This window comes from Sarcophilus harrisii, chromosome 5 (assembly GCF_902635505.1).
Source record: "Sarcophilus harrisii chromosome 5, mSarHar1.11, whole genome shotgun sequence".
In the NCBI taxonomy this organism is placed as follows: domain Eukaryota; kingdom Metazoa; phylum Chordata; class Mammalia; order Dasyuromorphia; family Dasyuridae; genus Sarcophilus; species Sarcophilus harrisii.
In genome coordinates, this window is record NC_045430.1 from 16,897,401 (window position 1) to 16,924,188 (window position 26,788).

Here is a 26,788-nt window from a genome sequence, read left to right on the forward strand (position 1 = left end):
AGTGGATAGAGCACCAGCTCTGAAGTCAGGAGGACCTGAGTTCAAATTTGGTCTCAAACACTTCCTAGCTGTGTGACCCTGGGCAAGTCACTTAACCCCAAGTGCCTCACCACCTCCCTTCAAATAAAAAAATAATTAAAAGAATTATTGGGCAACTTAACTAGCAAGCCCAGTCAGCCAGCATTTATTAAGTGCTTACTGTGGACTAAGAATTGAACTATGCTTGAAATAAGAATGATGAATGAGATTCTCTCAATGAGTTCACATCTTAATGGGGGAAACAACATGAAACACTATGTTTGCATATATTTAGAAACATACAAATTAGCTTTTAAACAAAGATATAAGGTGATTTCTTAAAGTTTCCCCAAATAATAAAGGGATACATACATACATACATATCTATACTTAACTATAGATATGCATATATATGTATACATATACATATATATATATAATGGGTAGAATATGTTTATTCGCGTGTTTCTCTGTGTACATGTGTAACTGGCCAACACCTACATACATAAACTTTTATATGCATATATGTATATATAAAAATATGTGCACATACCACACATACACACACACACAAAGCAGATGAATATTTATCTCAGTGGGAAGATACTAGAATTAAAAGAACCAGGGGAAAAAACTTGTTTCAGAAGATAGAATTTTAACTGATGTTTAAAGGAATTAATAGAAACCAGGAGGTGAAAAGGGTAAGAATTTCAGGCAAAAGGGAAAGACACTAAAAATGCCAATATGTAAGAGAGATAGGCAATTCACTGGTATTGAAATTTTACAGCTTTCCTAATTAAGAGATATTTAGAGAAACGTTTATAAAGGATGCTATTAATCATGCACAGTGTAAAAAGCTTGCTGGATGCAGAGTAAAAAAAAACCACCTAAGTTGATATTCTGATCACATTATTTGCTACTTGCATGACCTTAGAGAATTCATTTGACCACCCTGCTCTCTTAAGATTATAGATTAAACAAAATAGACTTATTTGTTATTGTTCAGTTATTTTTTGGTCATGTCCAACTCTTCATGCTCCTATTTGAGATTTTCTTTGTTGTTGTTTTTTCAATTCCCTGTAATTTTATTTTATTTTATTTATGAGTCAATCTGCATTCAGACACAACCAGTTTCTTTTCTAGATATGGATAGGATTTTTCATCCTAAGTCCTTCAGAGCAGTTGTGGATCATTGTACTACTGAGAAGAACAAAGTCATTTACCTCTGGTCATCCCAGAACATCCCTATTACTTTATATATAGTCCTTTTTTTTTTTTTTTTTTTTTTTTTTACTTTGAGTTCATGGAAGACTTTCCAGGTTTTTCCTTCAAGAACATTCTCTGCTCATCACTTCCCATAGAACAACAATTTTCCACGACAGTCATATGCCGAAATTTATTCAGCCATTCCCCAGTTGATGGGCATCTCCTCAATTTCCAGTTCTTTGCCCTGAGAATGAGAGCTGCTCCAAATATTTTGTAAGGAACAGACCCAGATGAAAATTCAAGGCCAAAAGCCCATATCTTTTGATGCTGGAAGTAGTAGAGACTGGAGGTAGCTATCAGGACTGAATGGGGAATGGGTGGGAATCTTATGGGTATTGACATGAAGAATTGACATGGGAAGACTGACACTAATGATATGTAGGCAAAAAGGAATAGAGGTGGGGATGCTGTCCAATATTAAAATTTTAATTTTTTTAAAGAGTCCTGGATTTGTAATTAAATCTGACTTTTAATCTTGGTTCCATGATTTGTAAATGGTATGAACTAGAGTAAATGACCTCACCTTTCTGTATTTCTGATTCCATTCTCTTTTCTGCAACTCCAAACCAAGCCTATCCAAAGAATGCTGGGAGTTCCTTCCCTGGAGGGATTGGAGTGAAATATATGTAAGGATTAACATTAGGCAAAACTTCACTCGTCATCATTTATCCTTACCTTCTTGGTCTTCCCTTTCTGTTCATATTCCCATGTCAGGTTAACTTCTCTGATCCTCAGCTTTTTCATCAGTAAAATGGGCAAATCCCCCATTTTAACAATCCCAATGTAGTTATATTATTATAACAACATTGTTATATGAATGAAATGTGCAAATAAATATGAAAATCCACCATAAATTTTAAAGCATCAGCTATTATGAGTTGAGTTATTATAGTTTAGAGTCAGAGAATTCAGAGATACAAGGGGTCCCATGTACCTAAATTCAAATCTTGCTTTAGGTATTTATTAGCTGGCTTTTGGCAAATCATTTTGAGCTTCAGTTTCCCCATCTGTAAAATGAATAGTTTTTAAAAGGGAACTTTAAGGCCTTTTCCAAGTTTACATCTAGGTCCTCATTGTTCACTTCATCCAGAGAGGGCAAGGACTTTGACAATGTTTCATACATATGTTGGGAATAATGGATGGTTCCCCCCCCCCCAAAAAAAAAAAAAACTAAAGAGTGGAGAGAGAACAAAATAAACAGTAAAAAAATTAAATAACATGAAAATTTATCAGAATTCAAATGAAATTTACTTAATAGTTTTGGTCCCAAGGGAGCAAAGATGAAACATATTTCTCCTCTCTCAATAGAAAGATGGCAGATTATAATAGATTATATCTTCCATCAATGTGTCAATTGGCTTTGGTTGATTATTTGTATTATAAAGAGGCAGCTGGATGATGCATTTGATAGAGCACTGACTGCCCTTGGAATCAGAAAGATGTGAGTTCAATTCCTGTCTTAGCCATTTATTAACTGGGTGATTCTGAAGAAATCATTTAACATTCTCCAGCCTTAATTTCTCAATCTGCAAACTGGAGTTAATAATAGCAATAAGACTGTAAGGATTACAGGAGATATCATTTGTAAAGTGTTTTGCAAATCTTAAAGCACTATGTAAGTACTAAATATTATTATTAAAACAGAAGGTTGGCTTGGGGGTATCAATTATAGAAAAATATGGAGGTAATAAGAGCATAAGCAAGACACTTAAAAATAAATATTTTGAAATTTAAAAGTAGAAACAAAAAGCAGGTTGATAGGAATAAAGAGGATACAAGCATTTGTTAGTATTTATTACATAAAGGTGCTAAAGGTGATGAAAGAAAAAGCAGGGAACATTAAACACAAATCTTGCCAACTTCCCAGTTGTGCTAAAGACCAGCGCTGGTTAGGGGTAAATCCTTTGGGGGCTGCTTGCTACTGTTGAAAATCACTATTTTCTCCCACCTTTTTTCTGGGGGTATATTGACCTTACTCACATTCAGCACATTGAACTCCTGCTGAGAAGTCTGGGACGATAGCTGAGCAGTAGGGGAAGGTTCCCAAGATGGCTCCCACACATGACTTCTTAGTGTGGAAGAGGGCCTCTGAGGAGATTCTACCAGTTTATTTAAAGAAACAGAAAGCTCACGAATCTTCCTCCCTGCCTGTCTTCCCCCTTCCCACCTCAAAGCATTGCCACAAATTTGGAAACTGGCTCTCCCCCACCCTTTCCTTCCTACCTCTTTACCCTCCTTCCCTTCTGCCAGTCAGATGGAATGAAAATGTTGAAGAGGAGCATCCCTGGGAATGGTGACAATTGCTGCTATTCTGGGGGACGGGGAGGGGATCTCCACGAGGGGTGTGAACAAGCTTCCTGGATCAGGAGAGCTGCATCAAGTGTGTTTTATTTTTCTATTTTTTGAAATAAAAGTTGATGGTGATCTTATGTTTCTATATCACCTAAATTTCTCAATGTACCCCATTCTCCTTCCCTACAAAAAGAGCCATCTTTTGTGACAAAGAATTGGAGGGAAAATCATCTCCAAAAACTACTTAGATATCAAAGTCTGACATGATATGTGGTATTCCACATCACAGTCCCTTATGCCTGCAAAGACCCCTTCTCCTATCTCTTCTTTCTACTTGATTTGGATGCTATAATTTTATAGCATTCAATGTGGATTATTTTGTAATTGTCCTTTCTATTTCCACTGTTGTAGTCCTGGTCTATGTTATTTTCCTGGTTCTGCTTATATCACTTTGCATCCGTTCATTATATATCTTCCCATGCTTCTCTATATTCATCATATTCAGTGTTTCTTTTGCCTAATGAATAGTCTCTTATATTCATGAGCCACATGAATTGCTGAAATCCATTTTTCACTCTGATGCAAAGAAATTAGTAATAAGGATTATTTAAGCATTCTCCTCATCTGTCTTAAGAGAAAAGGGTTTAAGAATAGAATGAGAGATGTCAGGGAAGTCTAACAATCAGCTGGGCAAGGAAGAGACCATATGGATTATATGTCCAAAATTCATTTTCCAAAAATGTTTTTCAATAATAATTTATTTAGCAAATATTATGAATTTACTATGTGTCTATAACATATAAGGTCCTCAGAACTCAAAAAACATGCAAAGTGATCCTTTCTCCAAGCAACTTATATTCTATCCAGGTTTCTCTTCATTCATTCTTTCACTCATTCCTTTGTTCAGTTATTCAATGAAAAACCTATTAAGTATCTATAATGTAAACCATAAACACAGGGAATACAAAGACATGTAAAACAGTCTCTGCCTTGAAGTAGCTTATTGAGGTCCTCATTCATTCATTTACTCATTAATTCATTTTTCATTCACTTATTTGTTCATTCAACAGCATTTATTGAGAAATTCCTACATGTAACACACTAAACTGGGGATACAGACACAAAAGCTAGAACATCCCATGCTCTCAGGGAATTTACCTTGTTAACTACCACCATTTTTATCTGGCCACTCCTTCTGGGGGACTGTGGCTTCTCCTGTATGGACCAGTTGTAGCCAAGTCTAAAGAGAACCATCCCCGAGGTGATAATAGGGGTAGGGAATGAATTTTTCAATCATGACAATTCACTAAGACAACCTTCATTATATAATGATTAAGATCTTTGACAGTGGATAGGTTCTCATATATATGAAATTAAATGTCATAGATTCCTTCTGGTTCAAGCTACAGGAGGCTCACTAAATCATAGTTAGAACTTTGGGACCATTGATTCTAGCACTCTTTCCATTATCTGTATGTATTCTTTTTTATTGATTTTTCTTTAAATAACACTTAATTAGGGTAGAAGACATATATTCAAATCTAGCCTCAGACCCTTATTAGCTTTATGACTATGGGTAAATCATTTAACCCCAATTACCTCCAAGAAATATCACTTAACTAGACTGTCAGTTCATTTTAAATACTAATGGGTTGCTAGTGTTCAAGCCATTCAATTTTTAAATTCTATGCATTTTCTCTGTTCCTCCCTCTCCTGACCCCCACTGGGATGTTCTTATTCTAATCTCCTGCTTTATATAGTTTATTTCTAGTCCCAGATAAAATCCTACCTTCTGTCAGAAGCCTTTCCCGGATCCCTTTAAGAGTAGGATCTCCCCTCTGAGACTATTCCCTTGTTTGTAAGTAGTTGTTTGAATATTGTTTTCTCCATTTACACTGTAAGCATCTTGAGACCAGGAACGGTTGTTGCTTTTCTTTACAAAATCAATAGTTAAATGTTTGTTGATTGGCTAAAGGATAGTTCTCTAGATCAGAGAAAGAGAGATAATTATGCATTGGAGATGCAGGTGATATAAAAACAAAGAATATCAATAAAATATCTATTTTTAGGGGAAAAATCCTTCCAAATATAAGATGAGAAAAGGTAAGGCTAGACAAGAATTAATTTTACAAAGCTTTGTGATTTTAGGAGAGTGGGCATTTAGGATAAGGGAATGTGATCTCAGACTGCATTGAGAGTTGCAGGTTTCAGGAGTAAAAAGGTGATCCATCTTTTGTTAGTCACCCTGGTGAAATCACATTGGAAGGACCATATCCAAGACCATCTGTCACTGTTGAGCTGGAGACTATCCCAAGTATGACCAGGATAGTGACAGACTTCCAGTTGAGGCCATATGAGAATTTGCTTAGAGGACTATGGTATTTTGGATAATGAAGAGGAGGAAATTGGGGGAAAGGGCAAATAGAAGATGTTTTCAACTACTTGATGAGCTGGTAGATGGAAAAGAGATTGGACACATTCTTTCTGATACCAGAGAACTGATTTGGAAGCCATGGGTTCCAATGAGTTAAAAATAAGCTGAAGATGAAGAAAGAATAGTCTTAAGCAGTGGTTCTCAAAGTATGGTCTAGAGAATCCTGGGGATCTCTGAAACCCTTTTAGACGGTCTACAAATTCAAAAATAGTTTTTATTTCCAATATGGTAAATGTCTATAAATATAATCCAGATAAACAAAAATGCTTTGGAGAGATTCTCAATAATTTTTAATAGGATAAAGATACTGAAAACAAAAGTTTGAGAACCGCTGGCTTAACAATTAGAATAATAGTAATATGGAATAGGAACTGGGGTTGGTAGATTCTCATTCTTTAGTGCTTTTCACACCCAGAATGGGTGGCCATTAGTCATGCATGCTCTAGAAAGAATCCTTTCCATTTGGATTAGATTAGATAGCCTGGGGAGTCTCTTACAGCTCTGGAATTCAGGGAAAATACTTGTAACATAAGCATTATGGGCTCAAAGTCAGCAAATGTGACATTAGCTGTGTGACTGGGGGCAAGCCACTTAGCCTCTCTCAAATGGGGATGATAATAATGGGGGATTCATGAGAATGATAAGATAATTTATGCAAAGCACTTGGGAAAATTTGGGTTAATAATAATAAAAAACATTTATTTAGGCTATACTAAGACTTTTGGAACAACCTAAGGACTTTAATACCTATACTCTATATTAATACCTAATACTCTATATTATTTCAGTTGATCCTCACAAAAACCCTGGGATGCAGGTTTGATCATTATTTGCATTTTATATATGAGTGAACTGAGAGTGAGCAAAGCCAGGTGACTACTCAAGCTTACCCAGCTAGTATCCCAAATCTGATTTTAATTCAAATATTGCTGAATCCAAGCATAATACTCTAGCCACTGTACTCTACTGCCTCTAGAATCTTAAGTTCCAGGATAACAGGATTGTAGCCAAAAGTCTTATTAGGTTACACCCCTCATTTTACAGATGAAGAAATTGAGGCTCAAAGGTCAATCAATGACTAGCTCAAAGTCACAAAGGACAAAGACAGAATTTGAACCCAAGTCCTTCAAATCCAGTGTTCCTTCTATTGCAGGGTTAAGTCAATATGAGCTATTGGCTTTTTCTATCTTTAGAACTGTTGTCTCTCAGAGGGATATGCAAATAAGCTTTCAAACAGAGATCTACACATTTCCTCCCTCCCACTGAGCTCAGCACTGATCCCCTTCTGCTCCACCCTGCTTCTGGGAGCCTGATACTTAGCTAAACTAAGGGGAGGCTAAGTCAGAAGGAGCATTTTGGCCAAGCATAATTCATAATTCATTATAGAGCTGGGGATTGAATATATTTCATTCACTGCCTGCTCACGTATTTCATCACTAGTATTAGGTATTGATCAAGAGTTTTTTTTTTTTTTTTTTTCTATTGTTGACTTTTAGAACAGGCTTCTTTGGAGGGCTGTGGAGGGGGACAATTGGTAATGAATCCACCATCACTAGAGGATGTTGGATGATTACTGGCCAGGGATGCCATCAGCAGAATTTGCGTTTGATTTAAATGAGAAGTTCTCTGAGGTTCCTCCCTACTGTGGGAATGTGTAATTATAACCCACAACAATAATGGCAATCCATTCCACTTGTTTTCTGTAGAAGGCATAAAATAGAGCCGTTCAGAAGATAGATTTGTTAGGAGACCCGAGTTCTTGTCCTTGGTCAGTTGTGACCTCACAGCATAACCTGGAACCAATTGACCTTCCACAACTCTGAACCCTAAATTCACGCTCAAAAACCAAGAATCTAATTTGCATCTGACATACCCATCACAGGGCTGTCATTAAGGGTAAATGAGACAATGAATGCATCCAACAGTCCTTGGAAACTTAAGGACAATGGAATCAAACAGTGTTATTAAACTTATCGCATCTTCTCCCTCCTCCCATAATGTGTCCTCATTGTCCTTTCCCCACTTCTTTCTTTGTAATATTTCTATTGTTCAAAATGAAATCCCTCCTTGGGCCCTGGCTATTATCCACTGAAGACTGAGTGGAGGAAACAGACACTGGAAAAATGAATCTATACTAAGGAAAGTCAGTTGGCTCCTCCCTCCTGCCTCTGCTTTTAATATAGTTCTACTGTGTCCTTCCCCAGTCGACTCTGCTTCTACTTCTCTATTACTTGTGGCTGTGACAATGAACAGTGACAGACAGGATGGGAAAGCCAGAGGCAGCCTCCTCCTTATTGGAATCTGTCGATTTTCCACTCGGACGTTGCAGGGATTTCATATACAGTAAGCCAGAAGGCACCTTAGAGACCATCTAATCTAACCTCAGTCCAATTCTGTAATGTTGTCAGCAATGTTCTCAGCAAATGGTCCTCTAACCTTTGCCTGAAATCTTCCAGAGATGGGCAACTTGCTGCCCAACAAACGAGATGTAGCTCTTTCAAATGAGTTTCTCCGGTCATGATTCCATAGATATAACTCCCTGGCCTTAGGAACAGGGCCATTATTAGGGGATCTGAGTGATGCAATGCAAGAAGCATTGGAATAATGAGGCAGAGAGACTGAACTCTTTTCTCAGTTTTAAGAGTTGTACAACAGTGGGAGAAATTCACATTATCTGTCAAGTAGGAGGGTGCTCCCTGTTTCTGCCTATCCCTTAGCACTGTCCTAAGGAGCCATTCAACTGTCAATCAATAAGCATTTATTGAATCCCGTAAGGGTCAGATACTGTGCTAGCTTCTAGTGATAGAAAAACAAGCAACAACAACAACAACAAAAGAAAACCCTGACCTGGAAGGGTTTACATTTTAACATCAGATGTACCTATTATGTGCCATGTACTATATGCTAAGTACTGAATAGATAAAAGCAAAAAACAAAACAGTGACCACTCATATGGAGGAGAGAGAGAGAGAGACAGAGAGACAGAGACAGAAATAGAGAGAGACATAAAGAGATAGAGAAAGAGGAATGAGGGAAAGAAGGAAGGAAGGAAAGAAGAAAAGAAGGAAGGAAGGAAGGGAGGGAGGGAGGGAGAGAGGGAGAGAGAGAGAAAAAGAAAGAAAGAGAGAAAGAGAAAGAAAGAAAGAAAGAGAGAGAAAGAAAGAGAAAGAAAGAGAAAGAAAGAAAGAAAGAAAGAAAGAAAGAAAGAAAGAAAGAAAGAAAGAAAGAAAGAAAGAAAGAAAGAAAGAAAGAAGGAAGGAAGGAAAGAAGGGAGGGAGGGAATAAAAAGAAAGAAAGGAAGGAAGGAAGGAAAGAAAGAAAGAAAAAAGGGGAAGGAGAGAGAGAGAGACAGAGAGAGAGAGAGAGAGGAGGGAAGGAAAGAGGGAAGGAAGAGGAAATGGGAGGGAAGAATGAAGGCAAGAAGGCAGATGAGAAAGAATGTGAGGATTTTATATATACACACATGCACATATATGATTTCATTCATGTAGAGCAAAGGTGTTAAACATATGATGGGGTTGCAGGTGTTCCACAACACTTCTGAGTTTTACTTGAACCAGATTAAAATGTTTTTCCTACCTGATTTTAATATTATATTAATGTTATGTTTAATGTTATTTTAATGTTGCTATGTTAAGTGAAGAAATATATACACGTGTGGTTTTCTAAGTCAATTGTGAGGTTTGTAAGAATCCTTACAGATGGTTCAGTGGCTGCAATTTCTACTTGAGTTTGATGTCACTGGTGTAAAGAATTCCTGATGGAAAGACTTCCTTTCTCAAAATAAATCAGCTCCTGCTATGCAAGTTACAGGGATAGAGAATTGCATGAGGACACTAAGATATAGAAGATCTTGGCAAGGACATACAACCAGTAAATGTATATGACAGTGACAGGTCTTGAGCCCAAGTATTCCTGATTACATAACCATTGTACCATGTTATCTTTCCTGAGGACATGTTAGCATTTTATTGTTATTATTGTTGTTTTTCAGTTAAGAAGTTTTTTTTTTTCTTTTCCTTTTTCTCCCACTCCTTTTATTAGTAAGTTAAATTAATTATGCCAAAAGCTAGGGAAACAAAGAAAGGCAAGAACACAGTTCTTTCCCTCTAGAAACTCATAGTCTAATTGGGGAGAAAAAGAAAAGTACAACAGATATGTAGAGTCAATCTATAAAATGTCTGTATTTGCCATATCCCCAAAATTGTATGACTCATTCTGTGTTGTGAGTCCTTCACCTTTCTGTCAGGAAAAACATAGCAGGCTTCATCATGAGATCTTTGGGATCATAGTTGGCCACTGTATTGATTAGAGATCTTATGTCTTTAGAATTGTTCATTTTTATAATGTTGTATACATCCTCCTTCTAGGTTGACTTACTTTACACCACATCAGGTCATATGAATCTTCTCAGGTTTCTTGCCCTTTCCATAATGTTTTAACCACAACATTATTTTTTTGTGTATGAATATAACTTAACTCTGAGGACATTTTGAAAAGTGATATTTTTCATGAGAAAACAATGCTTCAGGATGCTTCAAGAAGCCATGTCATATGAGAAATAGCTCAAGGAACAGGAAATGTTTAATTTGAGAAAGAGAATATCTGAAAAATCTTAAAAGCTGCCATTCAGAAAAGAGGGGAGACTTAGAGAATATTGAGAAGAACTTTTGAATGCGGGATGGATTGACTATCACATGCAGTGATTGATCAGAGGATGGAGATTTTACAGGATATTCATTCAACAAGTAGGGTTTGGTATTGGGGTTGGAACAGATGGCTTTTATGATCCCTTCTGACTTGAAATTTTATGGTGTTAGGATCATACTGGATCTAAAACTCTCTTCAGCTTGTTCCTTTCTTCTTCTTATCACTTCATGCTATTTTCATGGACAAAATAAATAGATTTCCCCACTTTGATTGAAGCAGTCCTGATTTTGATGATTTATCCTACTGGACAGGCATTCTAGAAAACAATATCTTTCGATTATATGTTTCCTTAGTTCTCCAGCCTCTAGATTATTATTCCATCTTTTAATTCCACTGAGTTAAGATAAATATTTATCTGACATCCTCCAAAGCTTATCGGCTAAACATTTTCATTTTCTGTGTCTTGTTCCTCTACTTTCTTAGACTACTACTCTAATTCAAGTCCTTGTAACTTCTCTCTGTATTATTGTAATGGCCTATTGCTTAGTCCCTCTACCTCCTACCTTACCCCTCTTAAATCCTTTCTCTGCTACACAGACATATTGATAAAGTGTTCTGATCAGGCCATTCACCCCTTCAGAAACCTGCAATGGCTCCATCTTGGGGGATAAAACAAAAATGCCTTTGTTTGGCATTTAGATCTTTTGCAAATGGGTTCTGAATGCCTTTCTAAACTTATCACACATAATTCCCCTTCATATATTGTGCTTTAAGTAACTGTTCAAATACTGGTACGTGATACTTCACGTATCTCCTTTAGATCTTTACAAGGCAGTTTCCCAGATCTGGGAAACTTCTTCTACCTGATCAAATCCTTAGTTCCCATCAAAGTTATCTCAAAAATCACTCTTAGAAAGTCTATCACAATCTCTGAAGGACTGATGGGAGGTCCAAGTCGTTTTTTTTTTTTTTTTAAGTCAAATACTTGGCAAATACTATTACTCATTTCTCAGAAAACAACTCCTGATCAGAATTTTTCCATTTACCTCCATTGCCAGAAGACTCTTTAGAGTTGAGACAGTAGACTACATTCAGTCCTGAATGATAATCCTGGTTGTCTATTGCCTGAAACCGTAGTACCCAATCACTCAGTTTAGTCCAAGGCTCTTAAATTTGGAGAAGAAAGTAGTACCAGTGAACCTAGTGCATCTTCTTGCTTTTCTTCCTCCATCCACCAATCTTCTCCCAGTAAAATATTAGCACCTTTAGGCCAAAGATTCCAACATTTTGTACTTAAATCCTTAGCACTCTTCTCTATTTGTGATTTTTTTTTTTTAGGGATGGCGGTTTCTTTGGTATAGAGCAGAGGTTCTAAACATATGGCCTCAATCCAGATCAATGATGTAATTGGATTGGCAGTTCCCAATGAGGAGGCTCCTTCACCAAATGTCAGTATACAACTTCTTTGACACTTAGAGGCTCAGAGAAGTGTCTGAGGACCTGAAATATTAAGTGACATACCCAGGGTGACACAGCCATCAAATTCCAGTGGTGGGACTTGAATCTAAATCTTGTAGACTCTGATACCAGTTCTTTATCCCCTCTGCCATCTTCTTAGTTGTTTAATCATTGGTTATTTATTGGGTTAAATTTCCCATCAGTTATTTAATTATCTTTTTTTACAAGTGCCTACTTTGTTCTGGGCACAGTGCTAGATAGAATAGAAAGAATGAACTTTGAAAGACTCTAAATTCTAACATCTGACTGCCACTGGCTGGATGGCAAGATGGTCCCTCTGTCCATTTGCCCTCACTCACCTTTACTGGCTCACACCAACTACTCTTTTGACATTACAGATGAAAAGCACACTCAGGGAAGCCTAAGAGATAGAGGATCTTATGTACACTGATAACGCAGGTGGGCCCCAAACCAAGGACTTCTTATTCCCAAGTCAGCTTCTCTAGCTCCGTGGATTCATTCTTGTTTCCAATTTATGAGTCCAGTGACCTTGCTGGGCTAGCCTCAATGAGTTTATTAGATAATTTCCTCTGCCTCTGTCTTCCTTACCATTTTCCTAATGACTCTCTAGCCATTACAAGCAGCAAAAAAAATCACTATTGGTTAGGGAAAATGGAGTGTGCCGACAAAACGGTGGCTTTTAAATGGCAGAGTTCCTGAGAGAGGAAACATTTGCCTAAGAGAAATGGGGCCTACAATGATGATAATAGCACCCCACATTTATTTAGCATTTTTAACATCTGCCATCTATAACATCACTGGGATGAAGGCAGAGAGAGGATCATCTGCATTTGACAGATGAGAGCATAGCATACTTTTGCAACTTGGCTAAAGTCACAGTCAGTTAAAGGCAGAACCAAGGCCAGAGACCAGATCTTAGTGTCAGAGATATTGAAAGATTAAGAGCTCAAACAGTCCAAAATGCCTCATTTTACAAGGTGGAGAATAAGATTCAGAAAAATGACTCCAACATCATACAACTAGAAAGTGGAGTACAAAAAGAGCATTGGGTCTACAGTCAGAATTTATAATATATATATTTTATATATTATATAAGTATATAATACACACACATGTATATATATATATATATATATATATATATATATATATATATAATTTATGATACTTACCACTTATTCATTCAGCAAGCCAAGGTCAAAGGAGCCCAAAATTCAGAAATTTCTGGCCTCCTAAGCCAACTCCAAAAATGCCCTTTCCTGATGCCAACAAGAGCCTCCATGGTACCAGGTAAGGTTAGTTCAGTAGATAAATGAACCCAAATTAAGAAGAAAGGAATATGAATTCTCCTGCTGCATTCTTGGCCAGATCCTCTAAAGGGACTGACTTCAGAATTTCCTTGATCCAAGGTTGGAAAGTTTTGTTCAGCAAAAAATTAATACCAGCTTTCCCCAAAAACAAAGTCCAGGGGAAACCTGATCCTGAAAATGAGAGGTAATTGCCCTTCAGTCCTCTATCTTGTTCAGACCATATCAGGAGTGTGACATTTAGACTTTGGTGTCACATTTAATAAAGGATGTCGATTAACTGAACCAGTTCCAGAAGAAAATGACCAGGGTGGAACAAGAACTGTAGATCATAGTGTACTATGTTATCCTGGAGAAAAGAAGACCTTCAAGGATTGACATGGGAGCTGTCCTTAGACATTTGTAGGATGCCATGTAGAAGAGAAATTACTTTGCTCTGCTTGATCTGAGTGCAGACCAATGAACAATGGATGGATGCTGCAAAGGCAGATTTAGACTTGATGTAAGAGGAAAAAACAACAACAAAATTAAACAATTTTCTTAAGGATACGAACTGTCTAAGAGTGGAAAGATATGGCTTGGGAAATGATAAAGTTCCATTCATTTAATATCTTCAACAAATAGCTGAGTAATCACTAGTCAGGAAATTGTAGAAGGCATTCCTGCTCTCGGGTATTGGAATAAATTTGCTTACATGTTCTTTTCTACTTTAAAGTCTTGTAATTTTGGAAGCACCCATCTTCATGCCTTTTTTAGATCAAATGCTGGAGACCCTTCAGCATTAGAATTAATTTTTAACCTTAAAAGAAACAAATATAATACAACAAATATACCTAACAAATATAATACAAAGTAAAACAAGAATTTATAAATAACAAAATGTTCCAAATCAAGGTAGGTTTCAAGTGGATAGAAACCCATGCATTTACCCTCTATCCACTTTCCTAAATCTAGAGTCCCCATGGACTCTTTTCCCTGCTCCTGTATTGTCTTTTCCTGTTTCTTTCTTTTTTTTTTCAAATAAAAGCTTGTCTCCAGGGAAGTCTTTCCTCTCATAAGAATCCTTAGGGAATTGGAAGTTGTATTTATTTTAACTTTTTTCTGCTCAAGAATAATGGCTTAACATTTCCTTAGCTACTTTGGGTGTTCTTAGAAATTAGAATATTAGCGTTAGAAGAGTATAACATTTAAGAACTAGGAGGTATCTTAGAATGGGAAATGTCAGAGTTAGTAAGGTTACTGTGAAATGAAATGTCCAACTTTGGAGTACCCTTAGAACACAGAATGTGAAAACAAGGATGGACCTTAGAACATAGAATGTGAAAGAAGGAAGGAGACTGTCAGAGCTGGTCAGAAAACCTTAGAACATGGAAAATCAGAAACTTGAAGTTTCTTGAAATATAAAATATCAGAGCTGGGAAAGGACTCAAAATGGAATTTCAGAGCTGGGCTACATCTTAGAACACTGAATGTTAAAATACATAGAATCACTTGGAATTTCAGAAATAGGAAAGGCCTTACTTAGAACAGCTGATTCCTATGTCTGTGAGATATTCTTAGGAAGTGGAATGCCAGAGCTGGAAGGGACTTTAAAATTAATAAAATTCTTGTTTTTTTTTTCTTTTAAATTCTTGTTTCATTTTGTATTGTGTTTGTTGAGTATTCTTTTTTGGTTCAGAAATTAATTCTAATGCTGAAGGATCTCCAGTGTTTAATCTAAAAAAGGCATGAAAATGGGTGCTTCTAAAATTACAAGACTTTAAGTAGAAAAGAACATGCAAGCATATTTATTTCAGTTATACCTGAGCAGGAATGCCTTCTAGAATTTCCTGACTAGTGATCAGTAAGCTATTTGTTGACAATGTTAAATGAATGGAACTTTATCACTTCCCAAAGCATATCTTTCTACTTTTAGGCAGTTGCTTATCCTTAAGAAATTTGTTTCATTTTTGGTTGTTTATTTTTCCTCTTATGTCAACTCTAAATATAAATTAAAAAAAAATAAAATGGAAGAGCTAGGAGGTATCTTGGAATGGGGAATGTTAGAATTAGTAGAACTCTTATGAAATGGAATGTCAGACTGCACATGTGTAATCTATATCAAATTGCTTGCTTTCTCAATGATGGAGAGAATTTGAAAGTCAAAAATATTTCTAAATGTTCAAAATTGTTTACATGTAATGGAGGAAAAATAAAATATTAACTATAAAAAAGAAATCAAATGGCAGAGCTAATCTTGTAACATACAACATCTGAACTAGGAGTGCATTTAGAACATACAACGTGGAAATAGGGAGGCAACTTAGAATATGAACTAGAATATAGAGCCAAGATATGAAGTAATAACAACTTAGATGGACTTTCCTAATATTTTCTTTAAATAACTTTAAAATAATGCTCCAAATAAAATTCTGAAAAAGTCAGAAAAAGATTGAGGTGAGATTTTTTTTTTTCAGTCCAAGACAATTTAGGAGATTGGAAAGAGATGTCGGTAACATTGAGGTAGTGATTGACCTAGAGCATAGTGCACACCAAAACTACACCAGCAGCAAGTCTTGGAAGCTGCTATAAGAGATCTTTGGGAACTCTCAGCCAACAGATAGTAAGGGGATTAGACAACTGATTAGAAAAAGAATACAAGGGACCCTTTGCTGGCACTGGGTGGAAGACCTTTTTGCATTGCCTATACATTGTTGTAAATCACAGTTCCAAGCTGAAGAAGAGCACTAGCACTTGTGTCCTCAAAAAACTAGGGTCTCCAGTCTCAGTTCCAAGGCCAAGAAGGGCCATAGCACTTGCGACTGCAGGAGAAACTTTCATGGGTAAAGACCAGAGCAAAGATCATGAAAGCTGTGATCAAATCTTTCCTTGAATCATAAGACCTTAGAAGAGCTAAAAACTAACAGACCCCTAGAACTAGTTCTGAAAAGAGCAGCAAAATATAACCCCTAAATCTTGGGAGAGTGTCCCTTTTACCCCAAGAGCAAAGTCTAACTATAATAAAAAATTAAGAGCTGAGAAATAGGCTAGAAAAATGAGCAAATAATGAAAAAGAACCCGATTATAAAATGCTACAGTGGTGAAAGAAAAGATCAAAACAAACTCAGAAGACAACAATGTCAAAACACCTTCAAGGCAAGTCTCAATGAGAAAAAAGTGAAACGGAAATAAATTAAAAAAAATTCCTATAAGTGCTCCCAAAGGATTTTAAAAATCAAATAAAATGATAGGAAATTAGAGCCAATGTATGGGGGGTTGTTTTTTGTAAGACCAAAAATACTAAAGAAAATACCTTAAATATCAGAACTGAACATTTGGAAAAAGAAATTTTAATTCATTCTGTTATCTTGCCTCCTACACTCATTAAGATCAAGACTAGGTCAGATTGTGACAGACACAGACTATGAAGGAGACAGACTGACTGTAAAGGAAACAATAAAGACTTTAGAATCTATTCCTGTCCATCCTTGTGGTGACTATCCTGCTGAGACCAACGTCAATCTGGAAGATTAAAAGAGATGCCAGTGATGTGTAAAATCTGATACCGTACACAAAAATGTGCAAAATGTTTAGAAGTATATGCAGGTCCAATGGGCAAAGATGGAATATCTCATTTCTAGTCCTCTTGGCCCTTAAATATCCTATTACAATTACATCATTATATGTAAAATAGAGAAACATTATCTCATCAATTCCACTGAGTTAACACCTTGTTGTAAGTATCCTTGTTTCAAGTATACTTCTCCAGAGTTCTGGCCATCTATACATTTTATGGGAAAGTTCATACCATTTATATTCATAATTAAAATCACTAACTGTATTTTCCTCCTCCCAATTACACTTTTCTTTCTCCTTTCCCTCTTTCCCCTTTCTCTTTCTACTTCCCCATAGGGAAAAAAAAAACAATCAATTATCTTCTAAAAGAGATCCCAAAATGAAAATTTCTAGGAATATTATAACCAAATGCCAGATTCTCAAGGAGAAAATATTGCAACTAGCAAGAAAGAAACTCAAATATTGTAAGTTATAGTCACAATCAGATAAAATTTAACAGCTTCCACATTAAAGGAGCCTAAGGCTCAGAATATGAAATTCTAGAAGCAAAAGACCTAGAATTACAACCAAGAGTAATTATCCAGTAAAACTGAGTATACTCCTTTGGGAGAAAAATATATTTAATGAAATAGAGAACTTTCAAGTGCACCTGATGAAAAGACCAGAGCTGAATAGAAAATCTGATATTCAAACAGAAGATTCATGAGAAGCATAAAGAGGTACATCTGAAAGAGAAGTAGGGAATCAATAAGGTTGAAGTATTTACATTTCTACATGGGAAAATAATACTTGTAACTTCTAGGAACTTTATCATCAAGACAGTTAGAAAAAGCAAACATAAAAGGCATAAGTATGAGGTAACTAGGAAGGGATTATTTTAAAAAATCAGGAAGTGAGAAAGAGGGATTCACTAGGAGAAAGAGGAAGAGAGAGGAAGAATGGGGGAAATTATTGCCCTTAAAAGAGGCATACAAGGAAGAATTTTTGTAGTGGAAGGGAAAATGGAGAGGTGGGGAACAACGCTTGTCCCTAACCCAGGACAGGACAAGTCCCATTTCATGAATGTCAAAGCTGATTGTTTCAGTTTCAGTAGTTTCAGCTTCCTTTCAAGCCTGTTGAATTCTTTTTAAGCACAAATCCAATACCATCTCCTGCATGAAATTTTCTTGACACGCACACCCACATCAGATTATATAATAATCAGCATTTTGGTTTGCATTATTAATAATGTAATGTTGTACACTGCATTATCTATGTTGATGGATAGATAGCTAGAAGGCAGCCTATATGGAGCTCTTTGCCTGGAAACAGGAAGACCTGAGTTCAAATCCTGCCTCAGATATTTACTAGCTGTGTAATTCTGGGCAAGTCACTTTACCCTGTTTGCTTCAGTTTCTTTACTTATAAAATAATGTGGAAAAAAGAAATAGCAAGCTACTCCAGTATCTCTGCCAAGAAAACCCCAATGGAGTCACAAAGTTGGAAATGACTGAAGTGACTGAACAGCAACAATCTTGCAGGGTTATTCTACAATGGGAAATCCCATGAGGGCAGGGGATTTGTGCTGTATCACATCTATTTGGAAATGCTCCCCCAATACCTATAAAGCTGGTCTTCTATCTAATTTGATAGGCTCCTAGAAACAGCAAAATCCTAAGTTTGAGGTAATCAGTAGCACCACAATTTGAGCATTTCACTATATGTACCGTTGAAGCCATTGGACCAAGAAAATGCATGTCCTCATTGACAAAATTTTGGTGGAAAAATAAATGAATGAATGTTCTGGTCAGATGGCATGTGAATTACTCTCTCTCTCTCTCTCTCTCTCTCTCTCTCTCTCTCTCTCTATATATATATATATATATATATATATATATATATATATTATATATGTATTTGTGTGTTATATTTTAGGATAAGCAGTAACAAATTGGAGAACATATGGCATAAGGCCATTAGGATATTTAGAAAACTTTAGGTCATATAAAGATGACTTGGTGGAACCAAGAATTTTTCTCTTGGCAAAGAGTCTTGAAGTAATCACTATTACAAATACTATTTGCTTCCTGGTTGCCTTTAAATGAGTTACTTTCTCTTCCATTATAGACCCCTACTAACTCTGACATTTATTGTTCCAAGATAACTCTCAGCTTTTATGTTCTATACTCTAAGATCTCCTCTAGTTTTGATCTACTTCCTAAACTGTGCTTTGATTTCCTTATTGATAAGATTAATGAGCTGGACTAAATCAATGAATTTAAAAGCATTTATTAAGCATTATGTACAAAGCACTCTGCTAAGAGGTGGGGTTGTTACATCATTTCTATTGTGACTCATTTTGAGGTTTGCTTGGCAATGATACTAGACTGCTTTGCCATTTCCTTCTTCAACTTATTTTCCAGACGAGCAAACTGAGGCAAATAGGAGTATATGACTTGCCCAGGGTCACATGGCTATTAAGTGTCTGAAACTAAATTTGAATTTAGGTCTTGCTAAATTCAGAGATTGAGTTCTATCTACTGTGCCATCTAGTTGACCCCAGGAGACTGAGAGACAAAGGAAAGCTAACAATCCCTGATTTCAAGGGACTCATATTTTTATAGGGGAAGACAATTAGAAAGACTTGCAATTTGGGGACATACATTCCTTCTTTACTCTTCATTTCCACCAATCAAAGCAAATCATTCCCTAGAGTTGAATGATTTGATGTTCTCAATGGTGAAAACTTTCTCTTCTGGGACTTCAATAACTATGATTGTTGAGGAGGCAGGGGCTACATCTTCTGCAAAGGTAGCTGCCCAGTTGCATCTCCCTCAGGGTTGATTGCCTCCATGATAGATGCAAGCAGCTTAAGTGGGAGCCAATAGTCTGAAGGGCACGACTGTTCCCTTTGTTCTTAAGCTGTCCACCTATGGCAAGTGATTAGTGATTGGTGTTGCTGGTATTAATCATGGTGCATCCATTCTCCACAGAGTTTGCTCCCCTTGGTAACAGCTGTGGGATCCAGGATAGAAGCAGGCTTAGTGGTCTGGAGGGAGGAACTTTGTTATTCCAAGGACTATTAGATGGCTCCAATCCCAAATCTTGTTTAGAAGGAGGACGTTTCAGAACAATGATGACTCCTTGCCAACCCTACCAAGGTCCGCCATGTTTGAGTAAGCAACCACATCCTCTCATTCCTCAGGGTTTCCCCCTCCCTTCCACTGGCTTCTACGTCTCCCCTACACATAGTTCCCATCCATCAACTAATCCCTGGTTCACCTGGGGCTGGAAGTGGCTGGTTTACCAGTTTCTTTCGATGCCTACCTGTCTGAGAACAAAGGTGCCCAAATCTCTGCTGGGGCAGGGGAATAAAAAAAGCTACCTTCCCAGGCTTGTGTGGCTAAGTAGTAAGTAAGTAAGCAGGGGCACTTCTCTTGCTCCTACACTGATGCCTATTGTGGGAATGGAAAAGAAGGGATTAGTGGTGATGGTGATGAGGCAGCATTTTGTTTAAAGCAGTACTCCCATCTAATCTCCTATTGACTGAGAAACATCACAGGGGGATGTCTTGAAAGCATTAACACAAATCCTTTTAAAACTCTTCAATGGCTTCCCCTGCCAGCCCCTTTCCAGCCCCCTCCTCTACCTGGATGTTCCATTTGTGACAGAGGCTGTCAGCCAGAGAGGATTCTGGGTAATCAATTAAGATGCAAACTTTCCACTGTGTCGGAGATGCATTATCCCGGGTCCCGCCAACACACCCTTAAACAAAACCAAAGGGAAAAAAAACGCCCGACATCTAGAGCATCACAAATGAATTAAAAGGAGAAGATTAAAGAGGCAGAAGTACCTACATACACGACAAACTCAGCATGGAATTTAATTTAAAGGGCAAAGGAAGAAAAGTGGGGGTGGAATTTACTTTCTTTTTGCAACTTTTTTTCCTGTTTCTGTGAACTCTGCAGCAGCAGATGTATGAACCATTCCTGCCTAGGGCAGATTGGGAGTTAGCAGACACTTTCTAGGGGTGGGATCCCTTAGAAAAGTCACTTTTCTCTGACCTTCAGTTTTTCCATCTCAAAGGGAATCCTAGATTCAGAGATAAGAAGGACAAGGCTAACCTCCTCACTTTATTATTATTGTTATTCAGTTGTTTTATAGCCCTAATTGAGGTTTTCTAGCCAAAGAAGTGGTTAGCCATTTCCTTCTCCAGCTTATATTATTTTTTACATATTAAATTACATTAATTTTATAGTTGAGGAAACTGAAGCAAATGATGTGAAGTGACTAACCAGACTTGTGATTTTATATTTAGTAGGTGCCTGAAGCCAGATTTGAATTTAGGAACTGAGTCTTCCCAGCTCCAGTAGGTGCCTCAGTAGGTGCTGTAGTTATCCCCATTTTATAGATGAGTCAACTGAGGCAGGCCAAGGGTCACACAATTGGAAAGTGTCTGAGGCCAGATTGGAACTCAGATTTTCCTGACTAAAGGCCCAGCTCTCTCTATCCACTGCACTGCTCAACTGCCTCCAACAACACGGCACCTCATCAGTATTTAATAAATGCTTGCTGTGCTTAATTGAAATGATTTAAATTGATTTCAAATTCATTGACAAAAGACCTTTGACCATGAACTTCTCAGATATCTACTTTGGGTCTTGTATTATCATCTGGATGCTGTTGTGAAGATGAATATCCCAGAATTGTTGAATCAGAGACATTGCATCCAACCCCCACCTATGAGGAATCCTTGCTTAACTTTGCTCAAAATCACCAAGAGCTTCTCATCTTGCTTTTTGATGACATTCACAGATGGGGAATTTACTTCCTTTGAAATCTGCCATTTCCTCCCCAGCACAGCTCTATTTTTCAAATACTCATTTTTAAAATCTGCCTCATTTAGTTCTACCATTGTTTCTCATTATTCTGTTGTAAGTAGGCCACATTTAATCCTTCTGTGTGGCTGTCCGTTATATATTTGAAGGAAACTATGATGATATTCCTGAGTAAAAAGTAAGAGGTTTAGGTATAGATTCCAGTCCAAAGGAAGCCCAGAATCATAAATGAGACTCAAGTCCTTTGTAAAATCTGATAATCCCATTCTGTGATCTTTAAATCTGCAGTACGATGGGAGAATGGTTACAGACCCCAAAGACTAGGAGAAAATCAGTGAATGCAGTGAAAAGTGCCCCATGTTGGTAGGCAGAAAACTTGGGTTCCAATACTGGTCATGTCATTTTTGCGCTGTAAGCCGTAGTTTCCTTCTTTACAAAATGAGAGTGATGAGGCAAAATGATCTCAAGGGTCCCTCCTTTGTTATTTTATGATCCAAAGAAAGCACCAACTTTATTTTTATTTTTGGTAACTAATGTTCTGAACTCTATTTAATCTTTTAAGGCAAAGTTTTCCAACTGTGGGTTGAGAGGGTTGCAGAAAAAATTGGCAACAGCAAAAGGTATCAAATATTTGATTTTTTATGAAAAAATAAAATAGCACAGCTATCTCATTAGTATGCAAATTTGTTTTCATCTTTAACCAATGGTAAAATTATATGTAAGTCAGAGACTTGTTTTGAAATAAATTTCTTTATGATTTATTATCAATAAATGTTTCATTTGTAAATGTATTTTATATACTTATATATCTGGGGTTGTCTAAATTTTCGGGGGGTGAAAAGGAGTGATGAGTAGAAAAAGTTTAAGAAGCTCTGCCTTAAAGAACAAGAAGAAAGCTGAGAGACAGCTCCTATTTACGTTCTAATAAGGACCGGAGTTGACTTTTATGAATGGGCTTTTTAAGAATTCCTGTAACACCTTCTCCTAGTTATTTTTATCTATTTGCTTCCTGGTAGTTGTTAGCGGTTTAAAAACAAAACAAAACAAAACTCTAGACAGTCTCACAAAAGGGAAGTTCTGTGTTTACTTTAGGACAAGAAGGGATGAGTGAGCATCCAAGGGAGTCCAATCAGTATTGAATTGGGCTCCTGGGGGAGACATGGAAAAGCTGGTATAGTAGAGGGACTAGACACATATAGAAGTTGGGTCAAGTCCAAGGTTCTAAGAAGAGTAGAAAATGGTAGCATGGGAAGCTGGCCCAGAACTCAGTTATATCTCTTAGAATCAAACACAGCCCTCAAATCAGAGCCTAGGAGGCAGACTCCCTCTGCATATGTCCACCTCACACAGTTTTTCTTGTGCAAATATAAGATGTGCTCATCAGAGGTAGAAAGGAAGGAAATGGCTGGATCCTCTTGGAGTTTGATTCAGACCCTGACCCTAACACATACCAGCTAGTCAGTAGTAAGCAAGTTATATGTATCTAGGTGGCCCAGTGGGTAGACTGTTGGGTTTGGAGTTTGGAAAGTCCAAGTTACTCACTTGGATACTTAGCAGCTGTGTGAACATAGGCAAAAAACTCAGTGCCTCAATTTCCTCATCTCTAAAATGGGGATAATAGTATTTATCTCACAGGATTGTTGATTGAATAATAGAGTCATAGTTTGTTTTAAGTTGGCCAGGAAGTTAGGTGGCTCAGTGCATAGAGTGCTAATCCTAGAGTCAAGATCTGAGTTCAAATCTGGATTCAGAAATTTAGTAGCTTTTTGATTTTAGCAAGTTATTTAGTCTCTATCTTAATCTACTGATGAAAGACATGGTAAAGAACTCCACTATCTTTGCCAAGAAAACCTCAAGGAAAGAATGGTCCACAAGGTCACAAAGATTCAAATATGACTAAACAATTGAACAACAACAATGAGCTAGTTGGTCAGGACCTTAGAACAGTCAGGCTAGAAAGGATCTTATATTATAAAATAATCAGAGCTTGAAGGAATCCTAGAACATAGAATATCAGAGCTGGGAAAGACCTTAGAACCTAACAAGGCATTCAAGATCTTAGATTAAAAATATATCAAAGCTGGGAAGGAACTTATAAAATGTCAAAGATTAGTACAGAGAATATTAGAGTTGGGTGGGACATTAGAACATAGGATGTCAGACTTGGGAGGGACCTTAGAAGGTTACAGTTCAGAAGGATCTAACAACTCCTTTCATCATTTTATATGTCAGAAAATTGAACCCCAAATAATATGGCACAGTAGACAGTTGGAAATCGAGTTAGGCGGGGTATAGGAGAACTACAGGAAGAAGCAAAGCAAGCAAATCAAGAAAGTAAATGGATGTGAGGCAATAGCCTTGGGTAGACCTGGATTCTGAGAAAGGTCTTTGTCAGAAGCTCATCAAATACTCCATTTGGAGGCAGGGAAGTGTTTCCCCTGGGCAATAGGAAAGCATATGAAAAATAAGGACAGATTCGGATCTTTTGGCCTGTCTGATGGCTCTATTGATCCAGCATCATTACAGTTAGAGGGTCCCTTTACAGAAAAGCCCTGTTGTCCGCCATTGACTTCATTATTTCTCCATCTGCTCTCCTTCCCTCTAACTCTAGACATCCCCCTTTTTTAGAAGGCTGGCTATGTTCTCATCTGAATGACACAGAAAGTGGGAAGGTAAAAATAGACAATCAAGTCCAGGGTCTCTAAGGGCACAATTTGCTGTTTCCTCCATGCTTCCCAACTGGCTCTTAGCTTATCTGTTTGTCTTTCCACTTCCCGCAGCAGCTGGCAGAGAATCCAAAAAGCTTCCTAAAAGCATGAGAGGAGGAAGAAGATGACCAACCAGGGAGAATGATAAACCCTAGCAACAAGCTTTGCCTTTAAGCTAGATCCCAAGTTAGAGGGTCAGCCAGCCCTTGAGAATATACTTGAGTAGCAATGGTTCACCACCAAAGGCAATAGAACTCTTGGTGCTTATCAAATAGCACATGCTCTTCATTTATTTTCTCTATAAAATGGGATTTTAGAATAGATGACCTGTGAAATCCTTTCCAGTTTTAAATCAATGATGCTAGGTTTCTATTTTTAAAGATGCTAGGGATTAAGTTCACCATCAAAGGCAACAACAGATGTTACCTATAGTGCACTGGGCAAATACCATGGTTTTGGATCAGAATTTGACACCATCATGTTAAAAGTTGATAATTTAGGAAGTTATGCATAATGCTTGGCACAAACAAGTGCTTAATAATGCTTTTTCATTCATTCAAGGGAAAAATAGATTGGGGAATCAATTAGATAAATGATATTTACAAGTAGTCTGAGGGGGTTTTGCTTCAAAATATGACCTTTCCCCTCCATCATCCCTACTCCCAACATACATACTTTTGGTGGTAGTGTCCTTGTCTCCTGTTTATCTAGCCTAAATTTTAATAGTATTTTATTTTTTCTAATTATGTATGAAGACAGATTTTAACATTCATTTAAAATTGTTCAGTTCCAGATTTTCTCTCTCCCTCCTTCACCTTCTTCCTCCATGAGATGATAAGCAATTTGATATAGATTATATATATATATATATATATATATATATATATATATATAAATGGAATCATGTAAAACATATTTTCATATTAGTCTTTTTGTGTAAGAAGAAACAGACCAAAAAAAATGAAAAAAAAAATAAAATGAAAATAGTGTGCATTTAGATTCCATCAATTCTTTCTCTGTATATGAATAGCATTTTTTCTTCATGGGACCTTTGGAATTGTCTTGGATCATTGAATTGCTGAGAATAACTAAATCATTCATAGTTGGTTATCGCATAATGTTGTCATTACTATCTACAATGTCTTCCTGGTTTTGCTCATTTCACTTTGCATCTCTTCATATAAATCTCTCCAGGTTTTTATCCAGTCTGGAATTCTCACTATTATAGGTTCATGGCAAAAGACCAGGCACCTTACAGGTTAAGGAGCTGGCTCAGCATAAGGATGACATGGGTTTAAGTCTTGCCTCTCTGACATATGCTAGATATATATGACTTTGGGTATACCATTGTACCTATCAGGACCTCTGCAAAAGTCCCTAAGCCTTTGGATTATAGGAAAAATGCCTATTTTAATAAGTAGTTTTTTCTCACTAACCAATAAATTCACCTCTCTGATCAGATAGGATCCTAAACTTAGAATTAGAAGGAAACTTAGGGTTCTAGATATCTTCCAATCACCCAAAGCCATAAGAATAGTAACCAAGATGTTTGAACCCTAAGTCAGGAGACTAAAATAGGGAATGTAGCTCAGTCCATATGCAAAGAGGAAATGGGTCAGAGGGTCATAGATTTAGAGTTGGAAAAGTTAGCAAAACCCAATCTCTTCTATCTACAGAGGAGGAAATTGAGGTTAAGTGGCTTGCCCAAATGTGTTAAAATAGTAAGCAAAGAGAAGGACCTGAATACAGGGGTTCTAATACCAAACTTTCCTTTTATTGTCTTCCTTCTCCTCTTCTCTTCTCCTCCTCCTCCTTTTTTCCTCCTCTTCCTCCTTGTTTCCCTTCTCTTCCTTTTCTTCCTTCTCCTCTTACTCCCTTTTCCCTTCTCTTCATTTCCTTCTTTCTCTTTCTCCTTCTCTCCTTCTTCCTCTTTTTCCTCCTCTTCCTTTCCCTCTTCCTCTTTTTTCTCTTACTCCTTGCTAATCATCTCCCAGTTTGAAGAAACAAATCTCTCCTTTAAGTTTCCATTATGCTTCACTTCACTCAAATTTTTATTCTCCACTTATTTCCTTTTTTAGTCCTCCTTCACTTTATCTAGTACTTTTGCCTTTCCCCAGTACTAACCTTTCTGGTTCCTTTTTATAGACTGTCTTTCTTTCTGAGAATGTGAATCCTTTGAGGGCAGGAACAGATCTGTACTGTTTGTTTTCCCATCTCCAGAGCTTAGCAGTGTTCCTGAAACAAAATTAAGTTCTCAATAAA